The sequence below is a fragment of the Carya illinoinensis genome, chromosome 14, assembly GCF_018687715.1.
Source record: "Carya illinoinensis cultivar Pawnee chromosome 14, C.illinoinensisPawnee_v1, whole genome shotgun sequence".
Lineage (NCBI taxonomy): Eukaryota > Viridiplantae > Streptophyta > Magnoliopsida > Fagales > Juglandaceae > Carya > Carya illinoinensis.
Window position 1 is genome coordinate 13,914,480 of NC_056765.1, and position 20,350 is coordinate 13,934,829.

Here is a 20,350-nt window from a genome sequence, read left to right on the forward strand (position 1 = left end):
GTACCTGATTGATGGTGTATACAGCAGTAAGAGTAGCTTTACTCCAAGATTTTGCTAATAAAGAAGCATAAAGTAAAAGTGCTCTTGTTGTGTTAGAAATGTGATGATTTTTCTTCAGTATGCCTATTCTGTTAAGAAATATAAGGACACAAGCGATGAGAGATTGTGTCTTACTGATTAAAAAAAATCAAGAAGAGATTTTTCATGACATTCCACAGCAATATCTGAATAGAACACTTTAATGGTATGTGAGAAATTTTTTTGTACCATTTTTCAAAAAGTTTGATAATCATGGATGAGTTCAGATCGATGTTGTAAAAGATGGAGCCATGTATATAAAAATAATTATCAAAAAATATTACCAAAAAAGGGGACCCCCTTCAGTAGAAAAGACAGTGGGACCCCAAATGTCATAATGGAACAAATAAAATGGTGCACAAGAAAAAGACTCACTTTTATTAAAGGATAAATGCATTTGTTCGCCAAGTTGACAAGATACGCAATTATAGAACTTGAAATCTATAAAACCTAGATGACCTTGAGACACTAACAAGTGGTCGAGAGGTATAACCCAACCAAGAATGCCATAAACTAAAAGAGATGGTCATTGTAGCAACCAAGCGAGAGGTAGAGGAAGGGATATGTAGAGAAGAGAGCTCAAAATGCCGTCAAATCTTACGACCTGTCCCAATGAGCTGTCTTGTCTGAGGATCTTACACATCATAGTTGACCAACTGAATGGAGATTAACGACAATGTTGGAACTAGGTATGTATTGTTAATTGACAACTGAGTGGTAGAAATAGACCCTAGGTGTCTAACTTGCAAATGAGAGCCATCAACAGTGTACATGGAACGGGTACATGACAAAGAGGATTTGAGGGAAAATAGTGTAAGATTTGAAGGGATGTGGTTACAACATGCAAAATCAATAAACCAAGGAGATGTACCTAAAGTGATGGACAAGGTAGAAGAAGATCAAGATAAAACTATATAGATTAAGGCCTCGACATCAGTAGTAGTGAGAGTAGTGGATTGCTTAGAAGAAGACTCAAGCATAGAAGAAGCAATTGAAGCAAATGTAGCAACATGTGAGAAAGGGGTTTGTGACTGATTCTTGTGTTGCAATTTATTATATTTTGTAACTAAGTGACTTGGATGTTTGCAATATTTTCAAAAGATAGTCAATAAAAAGGAATGCGAAGTGGAACGTCCAGATGAACTTCCAAAAGTAGATTTTGAAGTAGGTGAAGAAGCAACAACAACAACAAAATCAAAGGTTTATAACTTCATAGTGGAGCGTTAGCTTTCCTTGTAAATGAGTACAACAACAACAGCCTCTAGAGAGGGAAGCAGTGTGTGGTCAGGAGAGATGCTCAAGTGGGCTCAAAATCCTTACAAAGAGCCATCTTGAAATGCATAAAATTGTGGCAATCATGTCGCAAACAATTCAAGATCCTCAGAGCACTTTAGTTGAGGATATGTAGCAGACAGTTGTTACCAAAGATTGTTAACTTGAAAATAGAAATCAACAACAAACTAGCTTGATTCTTGATACATCTGATAAAGTTTAGTCTCAAGTTGAAACTGTAGAGGATCATCATAAGTAAAATTATAGCAGTTAATAAGAAAATCCCATGCAGTTTTCATGTTTCCAAGTTTTTAGAAGCAAATTATGAATGGATAGAAAGGATTTTATAATGCATGCTATGCCAGTCTTCAAGATGACATATAACAGCTTCAATACTTTCGCTACCATATTGCTTGGGAGTAGGAAGATCACAAGATACATAATGTCACAATTTGCACCCTCAAGGAAAATCTTCCATATTTTGAGACATATATTGTAGTTAGAGTGATCCAAGATATTTTCAATGGAATGAACAATGCTATCAAGGTTGGAAGTTTCCAGGGATATTTTCTATTTTCCTCTTTTTGTCAATGGTCAATAAACAATGTGGCTACTAACTGGACGAGTGACTGGATAGATGAGGTAGCATGAGTTTGAGGGCTGGGTTGGATTAGGTGGGCCTAAGTGGTGTGGGCTTAAAGAGGGTGAATGGACATTCAATAATAAAAAATAATAGAGGGTAAAACAGGGAGAGAAGCTTACTTTAGATAGGCTGGACTGAAGGTGCATTGGACCAAATGGGAGGAAACTGGGGCATAGCGTGCATGGTCAAACATTTATGGTGACCATATTGAGACAACCCATACTGAAAATAGGGTTGCCGTGTGGTCTATTGGGATGTGGTGACGTTTGTACCAAAATGTTGATGACAACTCGTATAGTCGATTGACTGTCTAATGTGAGAATAAACAAATTGAAAAATGGATGTAACTAGTGTGTAAAGAAGCATACTTGTCAACTGCTAAAAGACTATTAAATTGGACGTGATGTGCTATGCAAATAGCAAAGTGGAAGAAACATAATTGCTAACAAAACTATAGAGCACAGACACAAACGATTCTATGAGAGATACTAGGATCTGGTATTCTCTGATACAATATAAAAAACCATATATTCAAGTGTGTCTGTTTAACATACAGGAAATGCCTATTTATATTGAATAGGCATGTGGTATATAAAGAAATTCTAGCTATGCATATATACAAATACAATCAAAGCTTAATATATGGCAACATATTTTTTCCTAAGAATATTTTATAATATGGAAATATTCTAAAATACAGGAAATCATGGAAATATATATTCCAAGATATGGTAGCCTAGTGATGTTAGTAACTCGGCAAATGCACATAAGTTTGATTCAGAAAATGAACGAATGACAATTGCTGAAATGATCATTTGTGATGAGCTTCCATTTAGGATAGTAGAAGCCCAGGGATTTAGGAAGGTATGTAGATCACTTGAACCAAGATTCCAAGTGCCATCTCAAACCACTGCAGTGAAAGACTGTATTAAACTGTTTAAAATGGAGAAGGAGAAGTTAAGGAAAATATTTAAGACGGTTAAGCGGGCTAGTTTTAACTACTGACACATGGACGTCGATTCAAAACTTTAATTATATGTGTCTTACTGCACACTTTATTGAGTCTGACTGGAAACTCCACAAAAGAATTCTAAACTTTTGTATGATCCCTAATCACAAAGGAGAAACAATTAGAAAGTATGTAGATTCATGTCTACAAGATTGGGGCATTGACAAAATCTTTACTGTTACAGTTGACAATGCTTCCTCAAATGATGTTGCCATTGAGTATTTGAGAAAGTTTGTAGAAGGTCATTTGTTTGAAGGGAAGTATATTCACATTAGGTGTTGTGCTCATATAATGAACCTCATTGTAAATGATGGGCTAAAAGATTGTGATGATTCAATCACAAGGGTGCGCAATGCTGTTAGGTATGTTAAATCATCTTCTGCAAGAATGGAGAAATTCAAAAAGTGTATAGAGAAAGAGAAAATTGATTGTACAAAATTGGTATGCCTTGATGTTTCCACAAGATGAAATTCAACTTATCTAATGCTAGAAGTTGCAAAAATATATATAAAAAAAAAAAAAAAAAACCTTTTTTGCGATTGGAGAAGGATGATGATTCTTTTGTTCGTTATTATCATAGTGTGAACTTGACCCCCATAACTCTAATGATTGGGAGAGAGTTAGAGTATTGATAAAGTTTTTGAAGATTTTTTATGATACTACTGTGAGACTTTCTGACTCTTTGTATGTTATATCTAATGCATATTTCCAGGAGTTTTGTGGCATACAATCACATTTGTCAAAAATGAGTTGAAGTAATGATGCAGTGTTGAAATGTATGGTGGAAAATATGAAGATTCAGTATGACAAATATTGGGGATCAATTGAAAAGACTAACTTGATGATATTTATTGCTGTTGTTCTTGATCCAAGATGCAAATTTAGTCTTTTGCATTTTTGGTTCAAAAAGATATATGTTGGTAATTTAGTAAGAAATGATTGCAATAGTAAAACACTTGATGATGGACATTTACTGTGAGTATAGTATTGTGTATGGGAGTTCAAGTGGAGTTTCCTATTATGAGTCTCCTTCCTCAGTTGATCCTACTATGATTGATTTTGATTCTCAACAAAGTTTTTAAATTGATTATGAGCAAGAAATTATTGAGTCTAATTTGATGATCAAATCAGAGATCGATCAATACTTAGAATATGGTTGTGAGGCACAAACTCCAAATTTTGATATTTTGGATTGGTGGAAGATCAATGAAGTAAAATATCCTATTTTGGCAAGAGTTGCATAGGATGTAATGGTCATTCTCGTTGCTACAGTTTCTTTTGAGTCAGCCTTCAGTGTAGGGGGTCGTGTGCTTGACCCATTTCGTAGTTCACTATCTCCAAGAACAGTCGAGACACTTGTTTGTACACAAAATTGGTTGAAGGATCCAATACTCATTGATCTTCGTGCCTCCTTGGATAATATTGAAAGTTTTGAGGAGGAATTGGGTAATGAATTTATTTCTTATTTACATATTTATTAAAATTTTTCATAATGTTTATTTTTATATCATTTTAATAATCATCATGTTTTTGCAGTTTTTCTCTTGATAGCTTTGTATTAGTGTTTTGCTCACTACTTAGTAATGAAATGATATTGATTTGTATGGAAAAGAGACCAAACAAATAGAATGAGTGTAGAAATGAACTCACATGCAAGAACCTAAAAAAAAAAAAAAAACCAATCCGTTCGTACAAACCCGCATGTACAAACGGGACAGGTTGGTTTGGCACATTTTGGCAGTTGGGTCGGGTCAGAGCAGGCACAGATCCGACTTGGCCTCATTGGGTTGCAAGCCTAATGCTAGGTAATATTCCTAGATATACTAATGTACTATATGTAGCTTTCTGATCATCAAACAACAACTCCATTAATGCATAGAATGTTTTCAGTGGTTCACACTCGAAACCAGCTTGTACAGCTTCTCCATTCTTTGTTTGCTTATTTTAAGGAAGAACTAACATACTTTATATATGGTGCTTCCAGATCATCAAACAACAACTCCATTGCCCAGAATATTCTCAGTGGTTGACACTCGAAACCTTGTACTGCTCCATTGTTCTTTTGCGCATTTTAAGGAATAACTTGAACGTGGACCAATTTAATAATGCATCTGGCAATCTTTGTATTAAAAGCCACTGCACAGAATGCAACCAGTAGGGTGTGCAAACATGTTCATAACCGATGCATCGGATGCTTGCTTTGCTATACATTTCCGGTGAGGGAGTGAACAAAGAAGCTACGTTGAAACCTCTTAGCATCTTTGTAGCCACAAATAGTGGAACCTACATGCAATATTCAGTTTGTAAGTTTACTTTTATATAATCTTTTTGTGACTAAAGTATTTTCTTTAATATTTTCAAGAGTGGAACAACGTGAGAATGATTTATATATTCCTCTCACAAAGTGTTTGTTCGGGTGGGGAACAAGGTCTGGTTCCTCATGGAAACAGGTTTTTTGTTGGAACTTTATTTTATAATTAGTAAGAAATTAGAAAACTCCCTATACATCAACATGGAAAACTGATTTGGGAAAAACATCCAAGAACTTATAATTTGTTTGTTAGATCCTACTTTATGGATGAAATAAAATCAAAACTTGGTTTTATTAACCTCTTTGTAAATGAAAAAATCTATTCATCATCAATTTTCTTTTCATTCTTTTATCATCTCATAATGTGGTATTAGATGACAGGTTCACAAGTGAAACGTAATAAATAGTCTTCAAATATCTAATATCACATTATGAGATGATGAGAGGATAATAAAAATTAAGATGATGAATATGATATTTATGTTATCTGTCTCCTTTTAATTTCCTCATAAATACTGACATTTTATATTTAATTAGTTGAGAATAATAAATAGAAAGATGCATTTTATAGTTTTATGAGATAGCTTACATTTTATATTCAATTAGTTGAGAATAATAAATAGAAACATGCATTTTATAGTCTTATGAGATAGCTTTTGTGATAGTCTTGGAGGTTAGTAAATAGAGACATGCATGTCTCGAGACTAGTCATAAAATATTTTACAATTGTTGTTTTATAAATAAGTAATAGTAAAACAGTAATAGATTGTGTAAATTTAGTACTATATTTGTTTTTAAAAAAAATTATAGTTTATTATTAAAAAATTAATTTTTTATATCAATTTTATATTTATAATCTTTTTATAAAAATATGCATGATTTAAAATATTATTTTTATTTATTAAAATAAACAATATAGAACCTGGCACTGAACATCTATTCCGTGTTGCTCGTATTCCAAACCAATGCATCTCGAGAACATCTCCAGATACCTGCGACATGGTCAAGATCAGTAAGGATGGCTGACAATCCAACTAATTGGGACCAAAAACATCTTACAAAAATGGATTCAACGAATTAAAGAAGTTTGGAATAAAAAAAAAACAAAAATGAAGAATCGGTGGTGCTGGAAGCTTGAAGAGAGATAATTTGAGAGCAAGAGAGAGTTTCAGATTCAGCTTCAGGAGAAAGAGCTTGAGAGCTTCAGATTCAGCTTGAGAGAGAGAGAGAGAGAGAGAGAGAATTCTGCTTGAGATGAGGCTTGACAAAGGCTTGAGATAGGGTTTTGCTCAATTTGAGTTTATTTTAACGAAGAAAGAAATATGACGCAACTATATTCTATTGGAGGGTGTAAAACCCATATCTTCACCACATCCGGCCTTTAAGACTCTCTCTTTAGATTATGTTGGGCTGATAGAATAATTTTAGATAATTTGTAAATAATAATAAAAAGTAATAATAAAATATTAAATAATAGTTAATAATAATAAAAAATAATGAAAGGTATGTGAAAAATAATAAAAAAATATTGAAAATAAATAATGTTAGGTATATATAATCGGAGAGTATGCAAGCGCAATACAATCCTATAATTTAAATACAAAAACTAATATAACTTTTATAAACTTCAAAACAAAACAAAAATCAATAGATTTTTTAATTACCAACTTTAAAACAAGAATAATATAACAAAATATATTCAAATAATTTTTTGACTCTATAAATTTTTTTTTGAAATATTTTTATCTGTTTTTCAAAACATAATAAAATATTTTCATTCAACCCATTTACTACAAAATTATAAGAGTTTCCAAATATCCCAATATATGCCTTAAAAAAAACAGAAAATGATGTACAAAAACCAGAAGAAACTTACGCTTTTGTTGAAGCATAAAGAGTGCATAAAGGCAAAGCAGGAAGGACCATGGAGGCAGCAGAACCAATGTTGACGATGGCTCCTTTCTTCTTCTGCAGCATGCCCGGAATGACTGCTCTGGTTATCCAAGTTGCAGCATCCATATTAACCCTCAGTATGCTCTCCAGAACCTCAGACTCAACCTCATGAATAAACATCGGATAAGGAGGTCCTATCCCAGCATTATTTATCAAAATTCCAACATCTAACCCTTTAATCCCTTCCTCCACCATGTTTGATATAGCTTCCCCGCTGAATTTTGCCAAGTCTATAACAATATCTTTCACATCTACTTTTCTTGCAAACCTTTCTCGTATTTCATTCGACGTAGCTTCGAGTTTTGAAGGGTTGCGACCAACTAAGACGAGGTTAATGCCTTTTGAAGCTAACTCAAAGGCAAGGGCTTAGCCGATTCCATCGGTGGAGCCAGTTACGAGAGCCCAAGAGCCATACTCATTGAGATTCTTTGCAGGCCTGAAGAACGAAACCCAGACCCATTTCAGAAATCGGATGAAGGTTTTGCAGAGAGAGATGAAGCCTAAAGAACATGCCACTATCAGGATGAAATCTTGAAACTCCATGCTGATCGACTGAAGACCATAAGATCATAGCGAAGGTCTCTTGATTTATAAAGTGTAGGAGGAGTGAAGTGGATTAATGATGGCAAGTTTTTTGGTTGGTTCCCACGTATGTCGAATAATAATAAAAGGAAAATTCTTTTGTTATCTTAAACTTCGCACACCACAATTATTTTTCTTATAATAACCTCTATAATATAGGTCCACACCTATTATCACATTAATAGAAATGAGTATGACATGAATAATTGGAGGTTGGCAGTAGGTCCCAATGAATACGACTCCTCAACTCCAAACAATAAAAAAATAAATGAATACGACAACTAGGACTGTTCAACCGACCTGACTCGGCCTGAAAATCTCACTTCCAACCTGACCCGAAATAAGGAACGTTCCGATTAGCCGCTTCCCCGATTAGCCGATTACCCGAACGGAAAAGCTTCTCGAAATAAGCGGGTGTCCGACCCGACCCGTTTTTTTTTTTTTTTTTTTTTTTTTTTTTTTTTTTTTTTTTTAATTTTTATAATAAAAATAAATAGTTTTAATATATATATATATGTATACTAGAAAATTCCAATTACCATTTTATACAAAAAACCCGCGTTGTAGTTATATATAATTAATGAAGAGGAGCTTAAATCATCCACTAATTTAAAGATGCAATGAATGAAGATTAAAGAAATAATGATAATACTTGACCAAGAATGTGCCACGTCTCCACTAATCTGGTTACTTTATCAAATCCCCTCCCCATATCTCTATCACCTCTCTCTCTCTCTCTCTCTCTCTCTATTTCTTTCTGTCATTGTTGTTCTCTCCAAAGCTATCTTTCTTTGAATAACCCTTGAAAAGGACGTTGAAGACTTGAAGATTTGAAGTTCTCTGCATCGATTTGCTAACATAGCAAGACTCCTCGAGTTGCTCTATTTTATGTTTATGTTTTCACATTTGCTGATTTTCTCATGTTCTCTCTACCAGAATTGCCTCCAATGGCTGAGGAGTGCAGATTTAGAATAAGAACGTATTGGCGCGGAAGAAACATAATAGCTTCATCCAAGACTCTGCGCAGGGACTGTACCAATTTTCGGTTACGGGTATTAACCGATCCTAACCGTAATATTTCGGAAGTAAAACGGAAGTGTCCTGCTTCCGATTATTTCATTCCGGGTCGGGTAATTCGGTGCGGAAAAGTCGGAATTTTCGAGTCGGTTCGGGTTGACGGTTTAAATGTCGTCGACAACTAAAGATAATCAATAATTGCATAATGAATAAGGATAGCCTTGGCCCTGGTTTACCACCCATTGATAATTTAGTTATTAAAAAAGTTTAAAAACTTAATAAAAAGAATTATGTGTAAGGGAAATGAGAGCCTTACATTGACTACTACGCATCTACTGCCCTCACACGATATATATATATATATTTTAAACTTCTAAATATAAGCTTTACACCTTATGAACAACATTTTTTTCTTTTATCAAATATTTGATATCTACATAATAATTAAAAGAATTTAATTAGTTTTAAAAAAATAAATCTAAAAAAAGTACAAAAAAAAAATGGTATGTAATGTGTGATCTTATGTGTAGCAAAGTTTTTTTTTTTTAGTAATATTACATATAGTCAATTTTATATACTCTCTAATGTGATTGACTGTATTAATTTTTTTTTAATACATGCTATAAGATAAACAGGTTTTTGCTATCAAAATTTTGCAATCAAAATGACTGTTTTCAATGAAAACAAGTATATATATATATATATGCACATACGTATATAACTAATCACATTAATAAAATATGCAAAAAAAAATAACTCTGAAACCCTCGCAGAGTTACCTGTTAAGTGCTACCATTGAAATTCAAAAACCAAATACGAAACCCGCACCTCTGTCCTCACCCCTCAGATTTTGGCCAGGGCTTGATGCACCTCTCCAACCGCACACACCCAGCCGATAATTACCAACTCCTTCGCAGCTCGTTACCCACTCAACGGTCCAGCCACCGTCCAGTTTATTATTGGGTCATATAATATGTGGCTGGAGGCTCTTCAAAAACATTCTTTTGATCTTTCTTTTCAGCTTTAGGCTTCTTCTTTCCGTGCATCATTCCATTTCTTTTGTTTCGTCTTCCCTTCTATCAGATCCTGATGAAATGAGTAAATCAAGAACGATTCAAATCCATTTTAACGAACAAAAATCTAAAACACCATTCCAAGTCTTTTGACAAGCTAGAATGACCCAACCCCTACCATCAATAATAACTATCTGAAAAAAATGTCTATGATTTTAAACATAATCTTGAATGTGAAGCGGTAGTACTGTTAATTGTTACATGAGAAGTAAAACTAAAACCCACATATATTCAAAGTAGAAGGAATTTAATATAAGACCTATGTCTCAGGTGCACAGTAATGCATTTGATTAATTCACTTTATGTGAAATTTCGAATGAAAGTATATCCCTAAATATCAGACCTTATTTTTACTCTCATTGTTCTTTCAGACTTACCACATTTTTTTGGGGCGGTCCATTGTGCTTGCTATATCTATCCTTATATTGCAAATAGAAGAGTGTAACGAAAATGAAAAGGTACTGGTCATGAACTAAATTCATATTGTTGGATTTGTTTGAGTATAAAGAGAAAAAGTAAATGATATCAAATTAAATAGCAAAAATTTAAATACAAAAAAAGTAAATGACATCAAATTAAACATGCAGGAATTTAAATAAAGGCTTAAAAATGCAAGAAAAATAATGACATCAAATTAAACAAATTGGAATTTAAAATAGACTGGAAAGGAATGCTACAGGCAGAGGAGGAAGGATGGGTAGCAACAGTTGAGCCAAGGGCTCTACAACTACGTTGTCGTGTCTCTTTCCCCACCTTAGCTATCTCAAAAACTTAAAAAAAAAAAAACAAAAAAATCTGAGAGCAAATGTAAATGACACTACTCCTCTATTCTCTCCCATTCTCAGACCTTGCTTCCATTCTTTTTATAACTGAGCGTCTCAACAAAAGTGTTACAACCTATGCGTCCAGCAATCAAGAAAAAAGTGAAGCCGTTGCTTTTTATCCGTGCGTCCCCAGTAAAGACCAAAGAATATGCCATCCATTGCGTATCTCATCTGCAACTGAGTCAGACTTTTTCTTTATCTTTTGTCTAAGAGAGCTGCTAGGTACAGTCCTTAGAAGGGCTTCCCATGCACTCCATGTTTTGTCGTTTTGTCCAAATCAGATTATGTCAAATGACCAAAATGTCAGGCTTCTCTAATACTCAAAAATCTTATACGGTGTGCACCTGATCCATTTTTTATTTGTTTTGCTTCTGCCCAGCTCTTCGTCACTATGAAGTTTGAAATCCGACGTTGCTCCTCCACCATCGGCATCTCGTGGTCAGCTCTTATCACCACCAGCGTCGTGGTTAGCTCTTCCTCACCAAGATTTTCTTATTATTATTTGAAGTTCCTTTCTTGCGAAATTGGATAGGGCTTCATCTGTTTGTCATTGCCTTCGGTGATATTTTTGCAACATTTATGCCAAGAAAAATATTTTTTGGAGATTTCTTTGATTTTATGTGTGGATATTTGTAGATGAAATCAAATCTATTTACACAAGAAACTTGCCACCTTTTGTATCTATTATTGAAGTGGAGGAGGAATTCAAGAATTTTGGTAGACTCAGTGATGAGGGTGTGGTCATACAAAGTCACAAGGTTCATCGTCTTTGCATCTTTATTAGATGTTTTATTGCCTACAAGCATCAATGATATGAAGCAAAATATTTATTATGTGTAGGATGTCAGTGGCCCTTTTAACTAAACGTCGTTTTATTTATATCAAATTATCTTAAGAACCACTTTTTTTTTTTTTAGGGTGCCAATTTAAAATGTATAATTTTTCATTTTTGCAAGATGTATGTATTCCACTCTCATCCCTTGCTGAATTAATATCAAGGTCCAAACAAGAGCTCAATGCATCACCATTGGTCTAGTATGTCTGATCAGAATGCTATTCTTTTGTGGACATAAAGATTGAGCTGAAGTCGTTTGCACCCAGTGATTGCTTATAAAACAGAGGTAATGATACAAATCCTGCAGAATACCCATCCAGGCTGGATTTTTTGTTTCAAAGGGAAGAACATTTGTATTGCACCCAGTTGAACATGATTTTTAGCAAAGAAATATCCAAGACTTGAACTTCAAACTCTCTTCTGTATTCATATTAGGAATGAAATCAAAACAATCAGCTGTGCATCAATCAAGGATATTAGCTCATGATCACAGCAACATATCAGGAATATTCTCAGCAATTCTCTCTAGTCAACTAATGAGTATTTAATAGGAGTAAATCACGTGTATTAAGTTCTCTGCTAGCTGTATAGTTCTGTATAGAAATCTTTCCTTTTATGTTGTCTTTCCATAGATAGACACCAGATTGTATATTGGTATATATATGAATGCAGTCACACTCTCTATCTCAACTCGTGAGATAGTGTTTCTCAAAACGCATCAATCAAGGATATTAGCTCATGATCACAGCAACATATCAGGAATATTCTCAGCCTAACCCACTGTATTCCAAGTGGCGCAGGTCTGATCGATTGGTTAAAGGTTGGCTTACAGCCACCTTGTTTGAGGAAGTGTTAGGCATTGTTGTTGGCCTGAACACTGCCTCAGAAGTGTGGCATGCTCTGGTTCATGCCTTTGCACGAGTTTCCTCTGATAGAAGTCTTGCTCTTAAGCAAAGACTTACCTCCATCACCAAAGGATCTGACTCCTTAGGTGAATATCTTAGAAAATTCAAAACTGTGTGTGATGAACTTGCCGCTATTGGCAAGCCTGTAGCAGAACATAAGAAGTCCTGGTGGTTGCTTAATAGACTTGGTAAAGAATTTGAAGTCTTTACTGCCACTATGCTTAGGCCTCCAGTCCCTGCCTACTCAGAAGTTGTAACTCTATTGGAGAGCTACACAGACAGGTACAAAACTGATGTTAATAACTCCTCTATGGTTTTCTATGGCCAAAAGCAATCTAAACACAAGAAATCCAATGCCAACTCTGGTTCTTTCACATCCAAAGGCCGTGGTTTTGTGCAAGGATCATCTCCTGGTTCCAAATCACATACCCCTCCCACTCAAAGTTACAGCAACCATCATCGTGCCTCCCCATCTCATAACAAATCTACAAACAGACAAGACATTGTCTGTCAGATTTGTAACAAAAGGAACCACACTGCCTTGAGGTGTTTTGAAAGGTTTAATCATTCTTTTACCCATGACAGTCTCCCTCAAAGTTTTGCAGCAGTCAAACTAGAGGAACCTCAAGAGACCTCTTCCTGGCATCCTGACACTGGGGCTACTGATCACATGACTTCCAATGAAGGTATTCTCCATTCCCTAACTCCATATCAAGGCCATGATGGAATAATGGTAGGAAATGGAAAGGTATTACCAATCACTCATGTTGGTCAGGCTTTGGTTGGGTCTCCTAATTCTCAGATTTTGTTAAAAGATGTGTTAGTAGTTCCTGAAATCAAGAAGAATTTATTGTCTGTTAGCAAGTTAACTACTGCTTATCCTCTACAATTTGAGTTTAATGGACATGGTTTTGTGCTAAAGGACAGGATAACTCAGAAGACAGTGGCAACAGGCAAGAATCAGAGGGGCCTATACATTTTTGATTCTGCTTCCAGTTCTGAGAATAAAGAGAGTTTTTACTCTTCTAGATTTCGATCTACAAATAAGGAGCAATGGCATCAAAGGCTTGGACATCCCAACTCAAGAATTTTAGACTTTCTTTGTAATAAAAAATTTATTACTCTTGAGTCAAAACAATCTTCCTCACAAATTTGTACAAGTTGTCAAATGGGAAAAACATGCAAGTTGCCTTTTCTTTCCAGAAACCACACTGTTACTATTCCTTTTGATAAAATCCATTGTGATTTATGGGGACCAGCTCCTACTCTTTCAAGGGACAAGTTTAAATTTTATGCCATATTTGTTGATGAAGCTACAAATTTTACATGGTTGATTCCTCTCAAGCACAAATCTGATCTGCACTCAGCTTTTATTCAGTTTCATATGTTTGTTAAGTGTCAATTTGATGCTAAGATTCGAGTATTTCAAACTGATGAAGGGGGGGAGTTTAATGATGCCAAGCTGACTGCATATCTTCAAAATAATGGGATTATTCATCAGTCTGCTTGTCCCAAAACTCCTGAACAGAATGGGAAGGCAGAAAGAAAGAATAGGAGTATCACAAATCTTGGGCTAACCATGATGTTTCATGCAAAATTACCACCCAGGTTTTGGCTAGACTGCTTTTCTACTGCAGTTTTCTTATTAAATAGGCTCCCTACCCCTGTGCTTAATATGGACTCACCCTTCTTTAGACTTTATGCCAAACACCCTGACTATACTGTACTCAGAACCCTCGGGTCCAGATGTTTTCCCTATCTTGGAGACTACAGGTCTCACAAGCTTGAACCCAAATCCTTACCTTGTGTTTTTATTGGCTATAGCAATAAACACAAAGGATATCTATGCCTTTATCCACCCACTGGCCGTATCTATACCTCAAGACATGTGGTGTTTGATGAGTCAGTTTTACCTTACTCTACACCCACTATGCTTTATGCATCTCCTACTGTTGAGGGTGAACTTTCAACCTTCACTAATTGGGAAGAGCCTCCAATGCAGTCTAAGGAGCTTGCAGTGCATCCACTGCCCTCAGCTTATGCTCCCCCTTCTTTATCATTACCTCAGAATACTCCTTCCTCATCTCATGTTGCTCCCATTGACTCTCCACAAGCACATGACCTGCCTCATCCATCACCACCCACCTCAGTTCCACCTGCTGACCAACCCCTTCAAACTACCCATCCTATACAAACCAGGGCTCGATGTGGCATTCACAAACCTAACCCTCGGTATGCCAACCTGCATCACCTTGTTCCTATACCTAGTGAACCAAAGTCAGTTAAATCTGCATTGAAACATTCTGGTTGGTCTGCTGCCATGAAAGAGGAACTTGATGCACTTGCCAAGAACAATACTTGGAAATTGGTTCCCAAACCTGAGGGTGTGAATGTAATTGGCTGCAAGTGGGTTTATAAAGCCAAGCTTAAGGCTGATAGTACTCTTGAGAGACTTAAAGCCAGACTAGTTGCTAAAGGTTTCAGTCAAGTTGATGGAGTGGATTTTTCAGAAACTTTTTCACCAGTTGTGAAACCTGCAAGTATTAGAACTGTCCTCACTCTTGCCACTGTTAAACACTAGGAACTTCACCAATTAGATGTTAAGAATGCTTTTTTACATGGTTTTCTTAACACCCCTGTTTACATGCAGCAACCACCTGGATTTGAAGATACCAAGTGCCCTCACCATGTATGTAAGCTCAACCGTGCCTTGTATGGCCTCAAACAAGCTCCTAGAGCTTGGTTTGACAGGTTGAGTGTTTTTCTGTTGCAACTTGGTTTCTTCTCAAGCTCAGCAGACCCAAGTCTTTTTATTTGTCACTCAGACCATGGAGTCCTTATTCTTCTCCTCTATGTGGATGACATGGTGGTCACAGGAGATAATCCACAGAGAATTCAGTGGCTCATCTCTCAACTCAGCACTCAATTTTCTATCAAAGACTTGGGGTTTCTCCATCATTTTTTGGGGATCGAAGTCCACAAGGTTGGTCCTGATCTTTTCTTGAATCAGCATAGGTACATTGTGGAATTACTCACTCGAGCCAACATGCATGAATGCAAGCCCTTGGCAACCCCTATGCCAACCACAGGACAACTCATATCTGCCTCTGACCAGCTATTTGATGATCCTACCCTTTATAGAAGTCTTGTTGGTGGTCTTCAGTACCTCACCTTCACCAGACCAGACTTATCATTTAGTGTGAACTATGTTTGTCAATTCTTACAAGTACCTACTGTGGCTCATTTCCAACTTGTTAAAAGAATCCTCAGGTACTTGCAAGGCACAGCTGCACTTGATCTGCACATCACCTCAAACAGCAGCCTCGACTTATATGGCTTCTCAGATGCTGATTGGGCTGGTTGCCCCACTACAAGGAGATCCACCTCAGGCTATTGTACCTTTCTTGGTAGCAATTGCATCTCTTGGAGTGCAAAGAAGCAACCAACAGTTGCAAGGTCTAGTGCAGAAGCAGAATATAGAGCCATGGCTTCCACTGCAGCAGAATTAACTTGGCTTTCCATTTTGCTTCAAGATCTTAGGCTGCCCCTTTTCAAAACACCCATTCTTCATTGTGACAACATGAGTGCCTTATTTATGACAGTAAATCCAGTTCTACATGCTCGGACAAAGCACATAGAACTTGATTATCACTATGTAAGGGAACGGGTGGCACTTGGTTCCTTAGAAACTAAATTTGTCACCTCCCATGACCAGCTTGCAGATTTGTTCACCAAGCCTTTACTCAAGACTCAATTCAAACAGCTGCGTAACAAACTTGGTCTTTGCTTTCTACCACAGCCAAGTTTGAGGGGGAATATTAGGAATGAAATCAAAACAATCAGCTGTGCATCAATCAAGGATATTAGCTCATGATCACAGCAACATATCAGGAATATTCTCAGCAATTCTCTCTAGTCAACTAATGAGTATTTAATAGGAGTAAATCACGTGTATTAAGTTCTCTGCTAGCTGTATAGTTCTGTATAGAAATCTTTCCTTTTATGTTGTCTTTCCATAGATAGACACCAGATTGTATATTGGTATATATATGAATGCAGTCACACTCTCTATCTCAACTCGTGAGATAGTGTTTCTCAAAACATTTATAATTCAAAGATATACCCATCTAAGTAACGACGTATCATTTTTTCACCTAACATCGTACAGTAATTTATAGCATTATTGAGATACATCAAGGTAAGATTTATTGTCAATGCAAATAATGGATTTATTACGATGGAGAAATCACTAAGGTACCTGTGATGGAGAAAGCAATTTGAATGAGAGCTCTACCAAATACCTCTAAAATGGAGTCGATGACAGCTCGAAGGGGACGCCAATGTCGTGGTCGGCAACTCCGGCAGCTCACACTGTGGTCGGTAGCTTTGCTAGGGTTCGTCGTGCACCTTCTCTGCCTCAGCTTATTTCTCCATCGCACCCAATGCTTCATGCTAGCCGTGTTTCACTTTGAAACGAAGTTATGAAACCGTTTTTGGGCATTAATAAAACGAGTTGTTTTGGCCATGTAAGGGGTGCATGTGCAGACCTCTAGCTGGGGACTATATTTAGAATTTCTCTTTTTTTTTAATATTTTATTTGTATGTTTTTTATCTACTTTTTTACTGGTGTTGTAAGAAAATAAATTGGTTCGAATCAAATTCAATTGACTGCAAAAAAAGTTTAGTTCAACCCAAATCTACACAACTATAAAATAGTTGTATTCATCTCGAACAAAATGACTATATATATAAATCTCAAATTTAAAAAAGTATAAACTTTAATAAAATCTTGATTTAGCAACCCAAATCTTTAAAACCCAAATATTTGTAAAATCTTTCTATTTATATTTTTTAAGGAAAATGATATTATACTACATGAGTTCCACCCTCAGTTTGATCTCTCATGTATTTAATTTTATTTTTAATTTTATTTCTTGTTTAATAGTTAAGAAAGTGATTATTAATATATTTATATTTTTTTAATATTTAAAAGTATTTAAAAAATGTTTGAAAGAAAAAGAAAAAAAAATACAATTTGTACTAAGGGCACACCCAATGTTCAAAACTGGACGGCATGATAGCCGCACCCATTTTTTTAAATATATTAAAATACAATAGACTATAAATCAAAATAAACCTATACTCAGCAGACTAGCTAGAAAACGTGATAATATAATCTGGCCACGTTTAAATTAATTTAGCATTCTACCTATAGAGAGAGAAAACATTGCCTTTCATATATGTTGTGTGTGGTAGAGAAAAAATAATACATACAAAATATGATATTGTCTAATAATAAATCACATTGTTCAGCGTGCATAAAAAACAATATTAAAAAAAGAATGCATATGTTAATGTATCATTGTTTATATGTTGATCTACTGTTACTAAAAGCCAAGATATTGCGTATGCCACGGCAGATACATTTTGAACTAATTAAAATAGGCAAATTTTAACCTTTATGACTTTAATTTGCTGATGCTACTGCATGCCAATGTCTTGACAAATTACTGTTATTAAAGATAAATAAAAGGAAAATTCTTTAATTATAAAAAAATTATATAAAAATAAATTTATAAATTAATATATCTCGATGTATATCAAATTTTAAATTTTTTTATTATATATAAAATATTTCTTATAAATTATATAAAATTATATTTATATGTAAATTTATTTTTGTATAACCTTTTTATACGTATAATACTGCTCTAAATAAATGACGTATCTATGTGTGTGGCTGGAATGCGCACAAGCGCCCATCATTCAACGTACGGTACTTCACCAAGATTTTAGATATCTAGTGTCACCATCGAGCACAGTCGTATAACGTGGGTGGTGGTGATCTACTCATGACTGGAAGGTAATAGATTGAGGATTCTTCCATCTAATGAAAAAAGAAAAAATGAAAAATACTTAAATAGTAGCTAGGCGGTGGAGAAAGAGAGCGACTACTAGAGGGGAGGGTCCGGTACTGGAGATGGCTGGGAGGTATTTTCTAGAGAGAAGACATTGAGAAAAATGAAGAGTGAGAGAGTTGTCTTTGTATCATATACGCAGGGGGCACACAAGTAGGGCTGCAATCCGACCTAATATAACTGGGTTTGTGTTTGATCCGACCTGGCCATGCTCATTTAAGGCGCCAAACCGATCTGACCCAATCCGAATAAAATAAAATTAGATCAACCCGTATGAACCGTCATTTACCTAAAAAATAAGAAAAAAAGAAAAAAAATATTTTCCTCTTGCACATCGATTTAGCTCAGATTTGAGGATAAATTTCATTCACAGATTTGAGGACAAATTTCATTCACAGATCTCAATCTTAGATTCTTCTCAATCTCAAGAAAAAATCCCAAAAAAATAAAAAAGAGCAAAACTTTGCAAAGCAGTGGCGAAATTAGTGGCGAAAAGATCCCTAATTGCCTACCTCTTGAGCCGCTCATCTCTATCACCACCCCTTTTGTCGCCTCATAATCTCAATCTCAATCTCAGATTCTTCGATCTCAACCAGTGCTTGAGTAGAATGGTGAAAATGCTTGAGGACTTTGATTTGCTTTACGCACAGGTAAAATCCTAGAAACCATTTCCTCGGAAAACAGATTACCAAGAAGAACTCTGTGCGAAGTCTGAAATCCAAAAAGATTGAACACAGAAAAAATACCCCAAAGATAAGAAAATAGAGAAAGCCATCATTGATGGTGATGTTGAAAACCAAAGACAAAGAAGCAGAGATTAGGAAAACCAAAGACAAAAAAGCAGAGATTAATACCAGTGATGTTGAAAAATCTACCGAAGCCTTCCATTGTGGTGACAAGAAAATTTCCGAATGAGGCAACACGACAGACAAACCCCTTTATAAATCCCCTTACAACCAAATACCCATATGTGTGCATGGTATCAACTAATCCAAATCGAAAGCTAGATCTATGTGGCAAAAAGTTATACCCAACAACTCAGATCTGAAGAAGTATTGTCGTGAGCTCAGTGTGCAGATCTGGAAGCAAGCGGCTATAAGCTTTAGATCACAAAGCAAATCTAGGCAGATGAAGAAGTTAATCGCCGTGAGACTTTGAGAGTGTGCAGATCTGGTGCCATGCAAGGTGGAGAAGCAACAGAGGGAGCGACAACTGAAGGTTGATGGTGAACAGAGATAGTCTGGAATGGAGAGAAAGGATACTCGATTTGAGGAGAAGAGAGCTTTTGCCTTTTAGTGATTGGTTTCGACTGAATATGATTCTATGGCTAGGGTTTCCACAGTAGTGGGGAAAAGAGACTCGAGGCAAAAGCTAGAGGAAAAGGCTGGCTCAATGGGTTCATCAGTTTCAAGGTTTCGACTGAAAAATATTTGGAGCCGATATTAAAACCTGCAATTTAATTTTGAACCAATGAAACTGAATTTTGTCAGGTGAGCCCATTCGGGTTGAGCTGGCCATCGGTCTTCTTGCACATGCCTACACACAAGAGCAAATCTTCTCACAGGTGCCTCCTATAAAGCTTTTTCAGCGGAAGCCAATAGATGAAAGCCACGTAAGGGCTACATCTCCATTCCTAGTGCGCTGGAGGGAAACTTACTGTTCTGACTTCTGAGTCGAGACTCACACCTGTGTGTGTGTGAAAACTCTAATAATATTCCACATTGAAACAACCTTATGAATACTAGCTAAAAAATTCAATTCTATGGACAAAACCAACTACACGGAAACAATACAAAATTCCTTCAAAAGAATTCCATCTACATAAACAAATATAAAACTTCCCATTGCATCAAGTTCGTTTTCTTGCAGTTGCATTGATATTGCTGGTCCTAAACACACACACAGAGAATACTAGTAAAAAAGAAACTTA

General features: G+C 35.7%; 1 long non-coding RNA gene and 1 pseudogene across 3 annotated transcripts; both read right to left on the bottom strand.

Annotated features, from left to right (window-relative positions):
* Positions 1 to 4,848: 4,848 nt before the first annotated feature.
* Positions 4,849 to 7,936, bottom strand: LOC122294963 (annotated as a pseudogene).
* Positions 7,937 to 9,524: 1,588 nt separating this feature from the next.
* LOC122293361 lies at positions 9,525 to 20,072 on the bottom strand. 3 transcript variants are annotated; one of them, XR_006237252.1, is made up of 4 exons: positions 19,275 to 20,003; positions 18,933 to 19,131; positions 16,804 to 18,654; positions 9,525 to 9,951 (listed from the first exon to the last, which is right to left on the bottom strand). It is a non-coding gene; the product is annotated as an uncharacterized LOC122293361 (long non-coding RNA). The 3 variants fall into 3 exon arrangements; XR_006237253.1 differs by lacking the exon at positions 16,804 to 18,654 and having other exon boundaries at positions 9,552 to 9,951; positions 19,275 to 19,967; XR_006237251.1 differs by lacking the exons at positions 9,525 to 9,951; positions 16,804 to 18,654 and having other exon boundaries at positions 18,759 to 19,131; positions 19,275 to 20,072.
* Positions 20,073 to 20,350: the final 278 nt, after the last annotated feature.